Source organism: Nicotiana tomentosiformis, chromosome 8 (assembly GCF_000390325.3).
Source record: "Nicotiana tomentosiformis chromosome 8, ASM39032v3, whole genome shotgun sequence".
Classification (NCBI taxonomy): Eukaryota; Viridiplantae; Streptophyta; class Magnoliopsida; order Solanales; family Solanaceae; genus Nicotiana; species Nicotiana tomentosiformis.
In genome coordinates this window covers 145,286,622-145,301,112 of record NC_090819.1, presented here as the reverse complement: position 1 = coordinate 145,301,112, position 14,491 = coordinate 145,286,622, and the positions used below count along the sequence as shown (strand labels likewise).

At 40.1% G+C, this 14,491-nt stretch overlaps 1 long non-coding RNA gene across 2 annotated transcripts; it reads right to left on the bottom strand.

Moving 5' to 3' along the window:
* Positions 1-1,608: 1,608 nt before the first annotated feature.
* Positions 1,609-4,442, bottom strand: LOC104107221 (uncharacterized). Of its 2 annotated transcripts, XR_011410711.1 has the most exons (4): positions 4,080-4,442; positions 2,786-3,988; positions 2,271-2,396; positions 1,609-1,796 (listed from the first exon to the last, which is right to left on the bottom strand). It is a non-coding gene; the product is annotated as an uncharacterized lncRNA (long non-coding RNA). The 2 variants fall into 2 exon arrangements; XR_001971431.2 differs by having other exon boundaries at positions 2,271-3,988.
* Between the last annotated feature and the right edge of the window lie 10,049 nt (positions 4,443-14,491).

The following is a 14,491-nucleotide window of genomic DNA, read 5'->3' as shown; positions in this document are numbered from 1 at the left end:
AATAGTTACCACCTCGCTATGACCGTTACTCGTTTTATGACATTTTAGGGTAAAACTTGAATTGTGATCGGTGGCCAGAATTTCGTTTGCTATATCTCACGTCTCCTACTTGTGCCCCTTCGTCCGCACCCGGATCGCCTAAAATTTTGCCGGCCCATAAAATACGACCTAAGGAAAAATAGTCACCGCCTCGCCATGACCGTTACTCATTTTTTGTCGTTTTAAGTCCATGGAACTGTAATTCCGCTCGATTCTCAGATTTTTGTGTATTATAGCCCACGCCTCATGCATGAGCTCGGACGCCCGGACCCGGATCGCCTAAAATTTTGCAGGCCCATTAAAAATAACCTATGGAACAATAGTCACCACCTCTCCATGACCGTTACTCATTTTTATCATTTTAGGGCCATAAAGCTGTAATTTCTTCCAGTTCCCAAATTTTCATGTGCTATAGCCCACGCCTCGAGCATGGGCCCGGGGGTCTGGACTCAAATTGACACAAATTTTGCTGGACCATCAAAAACAACCTATGGAACAATAGTCACTAGCTCGCCATAACCATTACTCATTTATTAATGTTTTATGGCCATAAAACTAGAATGACGACCGGTAGCCAGACAATCGTGTGTTATAGCCCACGCTTCTACATGGACCTAGGCACTGGAACCGTATCACCTAAGATTTTTCTCGCTCATCAAAAATGACCTAAGGAACAATAGTCACAACCTCACAATAACTGTTGCTCATATATTAGCATTTTAGGGATATAAAACTTAAATTCCGCCCGATTCCTAAATTTTCGTGTGTCCAGGCGCCCGAATCCGAATCGCCTTAAATTTTGCCCACCCATCAAAAACGACCTAAGGAACAATACTCACGCCTCGTCATGATCGTTACTCATTTTTTTAGCGTATTAGGGCCATAAAAGTGGAATGGCGATTAGTGACAAGATTTTCGTGTGCTATATCCCACGCATCTAGCATGGGCCCAAGCGTCCGGATCTGGATTTTCTAAAATTTTGCCCGACCATCAAAAACGACCTAAGGAATATTAGTCACCGCCTCAGACCGTTACTTATTTTTTTGGCGTTTTAGGACTATAAAATCGGAATGGGTACTGGTGGCCAGGTTTTCGTGTGCCATATAGCCCATGCCTCCTGCATGGGCTCGGGCGTCCCGGACTCTGATCATCTAAAGTCTTGCAGGCCCATCAAAAATGATCTAAGTAACATTAGTCAACCATCATTACTAGAAAATTCCTATGACAACGACTCTAAAAACGGTGCAATAGGTAGGAAAACCGTCGCAATAGACCAATTGTAACGCTTTATAGACCGTTTCATCAAATCCCGTGCCAATAGGTCTACGCCAATGGTTGTTGCAACGGTTTGCATAACCGTTACAATAGAAGACTTGTGGCAACGGTTCGACAACAGTTGCAATAGGCTTATCTACTGCAACGGTTGCTCATTCAAATGGAACGAGTATAAACCGTTGCAATATCAGTTTAAGCAACGGTTTAAATTACAGATTGCAATCGTTATTAGGAACTGCCGCATCGATTTATAAGGTTATTGCAACGGTTTTTTGATGCTATTGAAACAATCTGTTGAGGCTATTGCAAGGGTTTCTTATGACTTTGTAAAAAAATAAATTTATAATATTGTACAATTCAAAAGCATACTACAACATAAAAGGTTCCTAAAAGATTCTAATACACGAATAATTTTAAGAACAATCCCATAATTCTAAGTAGTGCCTTTGACGCTTCATTCACTCTTTGCTCATTCAATCCACCTGTAAAAATAAAAATAACTGATTTAGTAAAACTTTAATAGTGCAATTTGAGTACTAAAGAACACTCAAAGCAGTCAATAAAGTTTCCCAAATTCAAATTCAAAGCAAACCCAAAGATAAACTAAAGACATTACATGCATATGGCATTTTGTAAGAGAGATCGTTCGTTGCAAATCTGTCCTGAAAAAGCAGTAACCATCATAAAGACCAATAATGTTTTCTTCCATTATAACCATCAGTAATAAAATTTTCCATAGCTACGAAATTGAATCAACACAACCAAGGGAGCACTCAAAACTCCACATGCTTCAAGTGTACCACTTTATATTACCTATATATCTTGTGACAACATATTTAATAAGTTACTTGCAGCAAAAATGCTTAACTATATATGTAAACAATATGTCAGTGTAGATCTAAAATACAATATCATACAGAAAAAAGTACTAGAATAGTTGAAAGGAGATGGAATACCAGAATAGTTAAAAGGAGATGGAACTCTACTGTCCTAGAGTTTCAAGATCCGATAACTTTTCAAGGAGATGGAGCAGATGCTTATATTGTGAAGCTCCTTTATCCTGGTAGCTGGATTGCATAACCCTAAGCATCCAAAGCATCCAATCCATACAAATTAGATAGATGACTAAGAAAGTTTCAGCCTCGTTTTCTATGCTTCATGAGTCACCTTATAAAAGTTTATGGAGTAGTACTTTTGTATAATGCTTGAGTTAAAATACTGATACATACACATCAATTTTAAGAAACAATAGATTGGCAAATGAAAAAGAAAAAATTACAGCACCATTTCTACGTAGATAGATTCATTTTTTTCCTTTAATAGCACTGCTCAATATTGCTAAAGTGTCAGTTATTTTTCATTATGTTTCTAGGTTGATATCCATAGCATGGTCGAAGTTCCTATTTCTGGCCATACTTCAAACCTATATTCAAAGGAGCTAACATTTAATAGATTTTGAGTTGAAACTCACCATTCGTAGGAATATGAGACCGACACTATAGATGTTAAATCTATCAGGAGCATTCAGCTGTAAAAACAATTTATAATAAGCCATGCTAACTAATGAGTAGAGTCAATGAAGATCAATTAAAAGTTCTTGCAAAAAGTGCAAATATAGAAGTTAAAACCAAAGAACTCATCCAATTATGTACTCAAAGATTCTTCTTATCACTATTTCATCAAGGTAAATTTTTGAAACCACCAGGAGGAAACATTTTTACAAATATCTGCATGCATAATGACAGGGCAAATTTATCCAAGGCTATTAGCTTTGTCTAATTTCATCTGATCATTATGTGCTAAATGTCTCTTTCATCAACTTTAAGAAAGTGTAAAGCATTTCTCCCAATTGACCATGACTTTGCCAAATGCTATGTGTGAATGCTGAGAGTAATGACGCATAATATCCAAGAATCCGAGGCCAAGAAAATAGGATAATACACTTCATTAAGTACATATTTAATGTTGTATCTTTGAATTTCTGCTAAAGCATTTCTCTAAATCTATGAGTTCTAGTACTGATGGATAGAATCTGTAGAAAAAATAAAAGAGATACAGTAATTTACAAACTAGAAGAAGGGAGAATGGTAGGTATATCAAGAAGGGGAAATGTATATGGAGAAATGCTATGTAAATTTTAAATTAGTGACTAACTAAAATCAAAATAAAAGTCATTAATAAGTGACACATAAGTTAATTCTTAAAGCCACTTAGTTCTTTGGACAACTTAACAATTGATATAATCAAAGTCTTCCTAATATTACTCCCCAAAGAGACATAAAAGAGATGTATTCAAATATTTATACTACTGATTACAATTAATTTTGAAGCAATACATAACTCAAGAACAACTATAAAACATGAAGATGGCATATCCCCTCCTTTGAAAAGTCATAATATTCTCTCCATCTAAATGTGAACACATAGAGGACCACTTACCTGGCTCTAGATTCTCTGAATTTGCTTTATAAAACTTAGAGGACCGCTAACCTGTTCAATATCTGCTCTAGTTAAATCACATAGCACATGCTAAGGTAGATAATATCATGCCAAAACGATAATTCACAATTTTCTCGAAAGCGACATAGATTCAACCAAAAAAATATACATAGGAACTTTATAACTAATTGACAATAGGAAAAAGAATTGTCCTCATTCAAGAAAGCAATTGTTTCTCAAAAAATAAACAACAACAACAACAAGAACCCAGTAAAATTTCAGAAGGGGTCTAAGGAGGGTAATGTGTACGCAGACCTTACACCTACCCACATAGAGTAGAAAGCCAAAATTCATTTTCAACTCCCAATTAACAATAAAATATACACATATATCTATTCACAAGAAGTGACTTAGGTAGGAACAAAAATACGCCTATTGCATACTTAAGGGACTACCTAAGTCTTTACCTCTATCTATTCACTTATATACATAAATAAATAATCTCAAAAAATTCCTATAATTAGGGATTTTAAAGGCTGGTCATCATTAAGAAAAATTGTAAGAGACAAATGAGATATTTGATTCTAACGGATATCAGGATAATCAAACTTCTAATATACGAAATTATGAATCTTCCGCAAATGACGACGATGTCAGTGATGCTGCCAAGACGGTTTGCCAGAATGATTGTTTAGAGAATAGAGATAACCTAAAACATTTTAGGGCTCTATCTCCGTAGATCTATGTGTGTGCGACGTTTTTCTTGGTTTTGCTTTTGGTTTATTTTTTAGAGCAAAATGTGAATTAGGACTCCGTTATTTCCATGGCACTGTATAGTGGCTCTATTTTGTTGATATTCGTATTTTCACCGTGTGATAAAGTAATTGAGCTGTCAATCATGCTAGATATCATGTTTAGGTTTTATGCCAATACTGTTGGGACCCATAGTGGTCATTTCTCGCTGTCATTTCACTGATTTCATTGATATTTCGTACTCAGTCATATTCATGCATTCATATCATATCTCAATCTCAGTTGTTATTTATTGATACATCATATCATTGTTGTCGGACTAGTTTCATGAAATTATGAACCCGTAAGTGGGACTAGAGAGATTGATGACTGAGTGAGGCCGAGAGCCTGATTATGAGTGACAGTTATTAGATCGGGTTGCACGCCACAACAAGCTATATTGATTTATGCCTGAATCTGGCTTATGATAGCGCTTGGGCTGTAGAAGTCCCTCCGGAGTCTGTACACACCCCCATTGAACGCGGTTGATTATATTGAGGGATGGATCTTCCCTAGACATGGATCTTGTCTGAAGCATTTATATAACTAGAGATGGATCTTCTCCATGGGGCCGGATTGGCCTTCCTCGGTACTGAGTGACTGATGGTCAGTGATGTATATATTCTGGGATGGATCTTCCATAGGCCGTATGGGCCATATACGGTACCGAGTGGTTGAGCATGATGAGTGAAAAGTATGAGACAGTGAGATTGAGTACTCTGAGAGTGTGAGTACATGATTCATCTTTGAGATACATGGTATTGGCATGCACACATGACATACAGGTATAGAGATGCATTTTTCCTCATGTTGTACGATATCACGTCATTCATGACTTTTTTTTACACACATTGATATGTGGGCATAAAGAGGTATTTCACACTTGCTATCTAGAAAGAAAATGAAACATCTTATTTATTGTGTAAAGGGTATTTGGAAAAGTTTTCAAACTTACTCATATTTTTGACATTTTCGGTAAAAGATTTGGATTTTCATTAAGATACTTGAAAAGCATGACTATCTTCTGGAACTGTGAACGAGCTGAGCATTTTACTTCTGAGATACATTTTTGATTACTTGTATTATGTTATTATGAACTGTTGTAGGATATTGGTATTGGACCCGACCTTGTGTTAGCTCGTTACTACTTTCAACCTAAGGTTAAGTTTGTTACTTACTAAGTACATGGGGTCGGTTGTACTCATATTACACTTCTGCACCTTGCGTGCAGATGTTGGTTGCTGATGTTCCTATGTTCGATGTGAGCTGGATTGAAGATGTACCTGCGTCCCGGTTGTAGCTCCCCCTTGTTCGTGGTAGTCTTAGATCTATAAAACTCTGTTTATGTACTTTTCAAACAGACGATGTATTTATTTCATTTCAGCTTTGTAAATTCTATTCTTAAAAGCTCATGATTTGTACTACCAGTCCTTTGGGAATGTATAAGATTCAGATATTTTTTTACTTAACCGATTTATTAATTATTATTGGAATTGGTTAGAGGTTAATTGGCTTACCTAGCGGGTTGGGTTATGTGCCATTACGACTAGTGGATTTGGGATCGTGACATCGGTACACCAAAATAATAACCGAAAATCGAATAAACTGAATCGAACTTCTTGCAAACCGCACCGCATCGACGGACGCCCACCCCTAACCATAAGAGAACCTATTAGTACGGTTATAATAATCGTTCCAATATAGAGATCTACAGGAACAATTATTCCTCTATTGTCACGGTTTAGTATTGAAAGTGTTCGGATTGAGTCAATATTCTTATGTATGCTATGGCAACGGTTATAAATCTGTTGCAAGAAAATAGATGCCATAGGTCTGATTTCTAGTCGTGATGCATGATCGTTACACATTTTTTGGCGTTTTAGGGCCATAAAACTGGAAGTCCGCTCGATTCCTAGATTTTCTTATGTTATACGCCTCCTGCATGGGCCCGGACGCCCGGACCTGAAACGCCTACATTTTTGTCGGCCCATAAAAAAATTACCTAAGGAACAATAGCCGTCGCCTCGCCATTACCAGTCGTACTTATTTTTTGCGTTTAGGGCCATAAAACCGAAATTTCGCCCGATTTCTAAATTTTCGTGTGTTATAGCCCACGTCTCCTGTATGGGCCCGGATGCCCGGACACAGATCGCCTAAAAAATTTTCGACCCATCAAAAATGACTTAAGGAACAGTAATCCCGCCTCGGCATGACCGTTACTCGTATTTTGGCGTTTTAGGTTCATAAAACTAGAATTCTGGCTGATTCCCAAATTTTTGTGTGCATAGCCCACGCCTCCTGCATGGGCTACGGTGTCCGGACCCGATTCACCTAAAATTTTACCGACCCATTAAAAATAACCTAAGGAACAATAGTTACTATCTCGCCATGACCATTACTCGTATTTTGGCGTTTTAGGTAGGGCTGGGCATATATCCAATAAAATCGATAGCCCGAACCAAAAAAGGTTTATTGAGTTATCGATATTTGTTATTGCGTTAATGGTTCGATAACAATTTAGTGTTTTTACTATTGAATTATCGGTTTGGGCCTCGGATAACCGATAGCCCGTATTTAGTGTTTTTACTTCAGCCTTCAGTTCATTCTCGTTTTCTCCTAACTTTTCTCAGCCGCAAGTCTTCACTCTTCTTTCCATTAATGGTAGTAGTGAGATGTACTCTTGAAATTTAATTTTGAGCTTCTTGAATGATTTGAGGTAGGATATAACCTCCCTAACATTCATTATTCTTCCTTTATTCACTAGCCGAATTAGCTACAAGATACCGTTTGTGACGTCCAGACTCCAGTGAATTGTTATTTTCTTGATTGCTTAACTGCAGGTCAACATTATGTAAAACTATTCCTTACTTCATTACTTCCTTTTCTTTGTTTGTAATATGAAAAATGGAGGGAACATGCAAATGGTATCCTATGGTCAAGTAAGCAACTTGCGATGAGTAAAACAAAAGTATGCTTTTTACAAGAAAAATAGAATGGCGAAATGGCTATGCTTGGAATCTGATTATGCAAACTTCAGTGATTGAAGTTCAGTCCATGTGCATTATATAATATGCTTCTTATTATCTTATAGGGTAAACCAATAACATTGATAACCGATTAGCCGATAATCGATAAGTTCTAAACCGATAACCGATATGCTAAACCGATAATATTCACAGCCGAACCAAACCGACCGATGCCTACCCCTAGTTTTAGGGCCGTAAAACTAGAATTCCACCTGATTTTAAAATTTTCGTGTGTTGTAGCCCACGCCTCCTGTATGGGCCCTGACACCCGGACCCGGATTGCCTAAAATTTTTTCGGACAATCAAAACTGACCCAAGGAACAATAGTCACTACTTCGCCATGACCGTTACTCATTTTTTGGTGTTTTAGGGACATCAAACTGGAATTCCTCTCGATTCTCAGATTTTTGTGTGCTATAGCCGCAAGTCCTGTATGGGCCTGGGCGTCCGGACTCGGATCGCCTAAAAGTTTGCCAGCACATAAAAAATTATCTAAGGAACAATAATCACCGCCTCTCTATGACTGATACTCATTTTTTGGCATTTTAGAGCCATAAAACAGGAATGGCGACCGGTGACCAGATTTTCATGTGCTATAGCACATGCCTCCTGCATAGGCCCAGGCGACCGGACCCAGATTGCCTTTTATTTTGTCGACCCATTTAAAATGACATAAGAAACAATAGTCACTGCATCGCCATTACAGTTACTTGTTATAATGGTGTTTTGGGGCCATAAACTTGGAATTTCACCTGATTCCCATATTTTCGTGTGGTATAGCCCACGCTTCATGTATGGACCAGGGCGCTCGGACCCAGATTGCCAAAAATTTTACCGACCCATAAAAATGATCTAAGGAACAATAGTCACAGCCTCTCTATGACCGTTACTTATTTTTTGGCATTTTAGAACCATTAAACTGGAATTTCGCCCGATTCCTAGATTTTCATGTGCTATAGCCCGTGCCTCCTGCATGGGCCTGGGCGTCCGGACCTGAATAGGCTGAAAATTTTCCGACTCATAAAAATTGACCTAAGGAATAATAGTCGCCGCCTCTCATTGACTATTACTCATTTTTTGGCATTTTAGGGAATTAAAATTAGAATTTCGCCCGATTCCCAGATTTTTGAGTTATAGTCCACGCTTCTTGCATGGGCCCGGGTGCCTCGACCTGGAACGCCAGAAATTTTGCCTGCCCATAAAAAATGACCTAAGAAACAATAGTCACCGCCTTGTCATGATCGTTACTCGTTTTTGGCATTTTAGTGCCATAAAACTAGAAGTCCATCCGACTCCCAAATTTCATATGTTATAGGCCACGTCTCCTGTATGGGCTCGGACGGTCGGACTCGGATCGCCTAAAATTTTATTTGGCCCATCAAAAATGACCTAAGAAACAATAGTCACTGCTTCGCCATGACTGTTACTCATTTTTAGCGTTTTAGAGCCATAAAAATAGAATGATGCCTCATTCCCAAATTTTCTTATGCCCATACCTCCTGCATGGGCCCAGCGGCCGGACACGGATAGCCTAAAATTTTATCGGCCCATCAAAAATGACCTAAAGAACTATAGCACACACCATTTGCATGTATCCGGGCGACAACATCTAAATCGCCTAATTTCGCCCAATTCCCAAATTTTTGCATGCCAAAGCCCACGCCATCTGCATGCATTCGGGGACCGGACCTGAATCGTCTAAAAGTTTGTCGGCCCATCACAAACGATATAAGTAACAATAGTCACCGCCTCTCCATGAGCGTTACTCGTTTTTTGGCATTTTAGGGCCATAAAATTGGAATTCCGCTTGATTTTCAGATTTTTGTGTGTTATATCCCATCACAAATGACATAATGAACAATAGTCATTGCCTCTTGCATGGACCCGGACGCCCAGACCCAGATCGTCTTAAATTTTTCCGAACCATAAAAAATGACGTAAGGAATAATAGTCACCACCTCGCAATGACCGTTACTCGTTTTTGGTGTTTTAGGACCATAAAACCATAATTCCGCCAAATTCACATTTCGTATGCTATATAGCCCACGCCTCCTGCTTAGGCCCCGACGCCAGGACCCGAATCACTTAAAAGTTTTTCGGTCCATAAAAAATAACCTAAGGAACAATAGTCACTGCCTCGCCATGACCGTTACACGGGTTTTGGCATTTTAGGGTCATAAACTTGGAATTTTGCCCGATTAATAGATTTTCATGTGCTATAGCACATGCCTCCTGCATGGTCCCGAGCTCATGGACCAAGATCGCCTAAAATTTTGCCGTCCCATCTAAAATGATATTAGGAACAATAGTCACCGTCTCACCATGTCCGTTACTCAAATTTTCGCGTTTTAGGGCCATAAAACTAGTATTTCGCCGATTTCAAGGTTTTCGTGTGCTATAGCCCATGCCATCTACATGCATACGGGTGACTTGAGCTGAATCGCCTAAAGTTTCGCCGGCACATCAAAAATGACCTATGGAAAAATAATCACTGCCTCTCCATGTCCGTTACTCATTATTTGGCGTTTTAGGGTCATAAAAATAAAATTTCACTAGATTCTCAAATTTTCGTGTGTTATAGCTCACACCTCCTGCATAGACCAGGGCGCTCGGATCCGTTTGCCTAATTTTTTTCCAAACGATCAAAAACGACCTAGGGAATAACTGTTACTTGATTTTGGCGTTTTAGGGCCATGAAACTAGTATGGCGATCGGTGTCTAGATTTTCGTGTGATATAGCCCACACCTCCCGCATAGACTCGGACATCCAGATTCGGATCGTCTAAAATTTTTCAGGCCCATAAAAAATGACCTATGGAACAATAGTCACCGCCTAACCATGAACGTTACTCATATTTTGGCATTTTAGGTCAAACAAACTAGAATGGTGACCGATTCCCAGATTTTCGTGCGTTATAGCCCACGCCTCCTGCATGGCCCGGGTTCTCGGATCCGGATCGCTTAAAATTTTTCCGGCCCATCAATAAGGACCTAAGGAACAATAGTCACAACCTCACCATAACCATTACTCATCTTTTGGCGTTTTAGGGCCACAAAACTAGAATTCCGCCCGATTTCTAGATTTTCATGTGCTATAGCCCACGCCTTCAAGAAGGGCCCGGGCGCTTGGGCCTGGATCGCCTAAAATTTTATCGGGCCATAAAAAATGACTTAAGTAACTATAGTCATCGCCTCTCCATAACCGTTTCTATATCTCTTGCATGGGCCAGGGCATTAAACCCGGATCGCCAAAGACTTTGTCGGCCCACGAAAAATGACCTAAGGAATAATAGTCAATGCCTCGCCAAGACCGTTACTTATTTATTAGCATTTCATGGCGATAAAACTTCAATGGCGATCGGTGGCCAGATTTCCGTGTGCTATAGGCCACACCTCCTGTATGGACTTGGGCGTTCGGACCCGGATCATCTAAAATTTTGTCGATTCCTCATAAATTCCGCCCGATTCCTAATTTTTCGTGTGCTATAGCCCACGCCTCCCACAATGGCCAAGGTGCCCGGACCCAGATCGTTTTAAATTTTACCAGCCCATCAAAAATGACCTAAGGAATAATAGTCAACACCTCTCCATGACCATTACTCATTTTTTTAGCATTTTTGGGCCATAAAAATGAAATGGCGACCAGTTACAAGATTTTCGTGTGCTATAGCCCACGCCCCCTACATGGGCCCAAGCGCCCGAACCCATATTATCTAAAAATTTCCGGGCCATTAAAAATGACCTAAGGAATAATAGTCACCGCTTCGCCATGACCGTTACTCTATTTTTGGCGTTTTAGGGACATAAAATTGGAATGACGACCAGTGGCCATATTTTCGTATGCTAAAACCGACGCCTCCTACGTGGGCTGAGCGCCTGGACCCACATCGCCTAAAGTTTTGCCGGCCCATCAAAAACAATCTAAGTAACAATAGCCACCGCCTTGCAATGATTGTTACTCATTTTGTGGCCTTTTAGTGCCATAAAATTGGAAATCCACTTGATTCCTAGATTTTCTTGTGTTATAGCCCACTCCTGAGGCATGGGCCTAGGCGCCCGTACCCAGATCGCTAAAATTTTACTGGCACATCTAAAATGACCTAAAGAACAGTAGCCACCATCTCGCCATGACCGTTACTCATTTCTTTGGCATTTTAGGGAAATAAAATTGGAAATCCGCCCGATTCCCAGATTTTCGTGTGTTATAGCCATTGCCTCTTGCATGGACCTAGGCGTCCAGACCCAGATCACCTAAAATTTTGCAGGACTTATTAGAAACGACCTAAGGAACAATAGTCACCGCCTTGCCATGACCATTATTCGTATTTTGGGGGTTTTAGGGCCATAAAACTAGAATTCCATTTGATTTTCCAAATTTTTGTGTGCCACGCCTCCTTCATGGGCTGTAGCCCGGATCAGGATCGCGTAAAATTTTTACGACCCATCAAAAATGACCTAAGCAATAATAGTCACCACATCTCCATGACTGTTACTTATTTGTTAGAGTTTTAGGGCCATAAAATCGGAATGGCAACCAGTAGCCAGTTTGTCATGTGCTATAGCCCAAGCCTCCTGCATTGGCCCGGGCGTCCGGACCCGGATCGCCTAAAGTTTTGTTGGCGCATATAAAATGACCTAAAAAATTATAGTCACCACCTGCCATGACCGATACTCGTCTTTTGGCATTTTAGGGCCATAAAACTGGAATGGCCACCGATGACAAAATTTCCGTGTGCTATAGCCCACTTCTCCTGCATTTTGCCGACCCATCTAAAATGATTTATGGTACAATGTTCATCGCCTCTCCATGACCGTTACTCGTTTTTGGAATTTTAGGGCTCTTAAACTGAAATTTTGCCTGATTCCCAGATTTACCTCCTGTATGGGCCCGGGCACCCGGACACAGATAACCTAAAATTTTGTCGGCCCATAAAAAACAACGTAAGGATCAATAGTCACCGCCTCACCATGATCTTTACTCATTTTTTGGCATTTTATGGTCATAAAACTAGAATTCTGCCTGATTTTCAGATTTTCGTATGTTATAGCCCACACCTCCTACATGAGCCCGGGCGCCTGGACCCGGATCACCATAATTTTTTTCGGACCATAAAAAATAACCTAAGGAATAATAGTCATCTCCTCGCCATGTCTGTTACTTATTTTTTGGCGTTTTATGACCATAAAACTAGAATGGCAACTGGTGACTAGATTTTTGTGTGTTATAGCCCATGCCTCCTACATGGGCCCGGGAGCCCGAACTCGGATCACCTAAAAATTTGATGGCACATAAAAATGATCTAAAGAATAATAGTCACTGCCTCGCCATGATTGTTGCTTACGGCGTTTTTGGGTCATAAAATATGAATTCTACTCGATTCCCAAATTTTCATATGCCACAGCCTATGCCTTCTGCATGCGCCCACCCGGATCACCTAAAATTTTGTCGGCCCGTAAAAATGACTTAAGAAATAATAGTCACCGCCTTACCATGATTGTGACTAGTTTATTGGCGTTTTAGGGCCATGAAACTGTAATTTTGCATGATTCCAATATTTTCATGTGCTATAGCCCACGCCGCCTGTATGGGCCCGGGCACCAGGACCCGGATCACCTAAAGTTTTGGTGGACCAACAAAAATGACTTAAGTAACAATAGTCACCGCCTTGTCATGACCGTTACTCATGTTTTGGCATTTTAGGGCCATAAAACTAAAATTCCGTCCAATTCTCAGATTTTTGTGTGCTATAAGCCTCCTGCATGGGTCGGGGCGCCCGGACCTGGATCACCTAAAAGTTTTCCGGTCCACCAAAAATAATAGTCACCGCCTCACCATGGACGTTACTCATTTCGTGGCGTTTTAGGGCCACAAAACTAGAGTTCCTCTTGTTTCCAAAATTTTCATTTGTTATGCCCACGCCTCGAATCGCCTAAACTTTTGTCGGAACATCAAAAACGAACTAAGAAATAATAGTCATCGACTCACCATTACTGTTCCTTATTTTTCGCCTTTTAGGGCTACAAAACTTGAATTCTGCGTGATTCCCGCATTTTCATGTGCTATTATAGTCCACGCCATATGCATGTATCCGGGCGTCAGGACTTGAATCGCCTAAAATTTTGTCGGACCAGGAAAATGACCTAAGGAATAATATTCATAACCTCTCCATAACCGTTCCTCGTATTTTCGCATTTTAGGGCAATAAAATTGGAATTTCGCCCGATTTCAAGGTTTTTGTGTGCTATAGCCCACGCCATCTACATGCATCAGGGTGACCGAACCAGAATTGCCTAAAGTTTTGCTGGCATATCTAAAATGACCTAAGGAATAATAATCACTGCCTCTCCATGACCGTTACTCATTTTTTGGCATTTTAGGGCCACTAAATTGAAATTCTGCCCAATTCTCAGATTTTCGTGTGCTTATAGCCCACGCCTCATGCATGGGCCAAGGCGCCCGGATCCGGATCACCTAAAATTTTGCCGGCCCATCAAAACTGACCTAATGAACAATAGTCACCATCTCTCCATGACCATTACTCGTTTTTTGGCATTTTAGGGCCTTAAAACCGGAATTTTGTCCTATTTCAAGTTTTTCGTGTGCTATAGTCCACGCCACTTGCAAGAACCTCGGCGCCCGGACATGAATCGCCTAAAATATTTCCATCCCATAATGACCTAATTAATAATAGTCACTTCCTTGCCATGACTGTTACTCGTTGTTTGACACTTTAGTGCCGTAAAATTGGAATGGCGACTGGTGCCAGATTTTCGTGTGCTATAGCCCACACCTTCTGCATAGGTTCGGATGCCAGGACACGAATCGCCTACAATTTTGTAGGCCCGTAAGAAATGACCTATGGAATAATAGTCACCGCTTCACTATGACCGTTACTCATTTTATAACCATAAAATTGGAA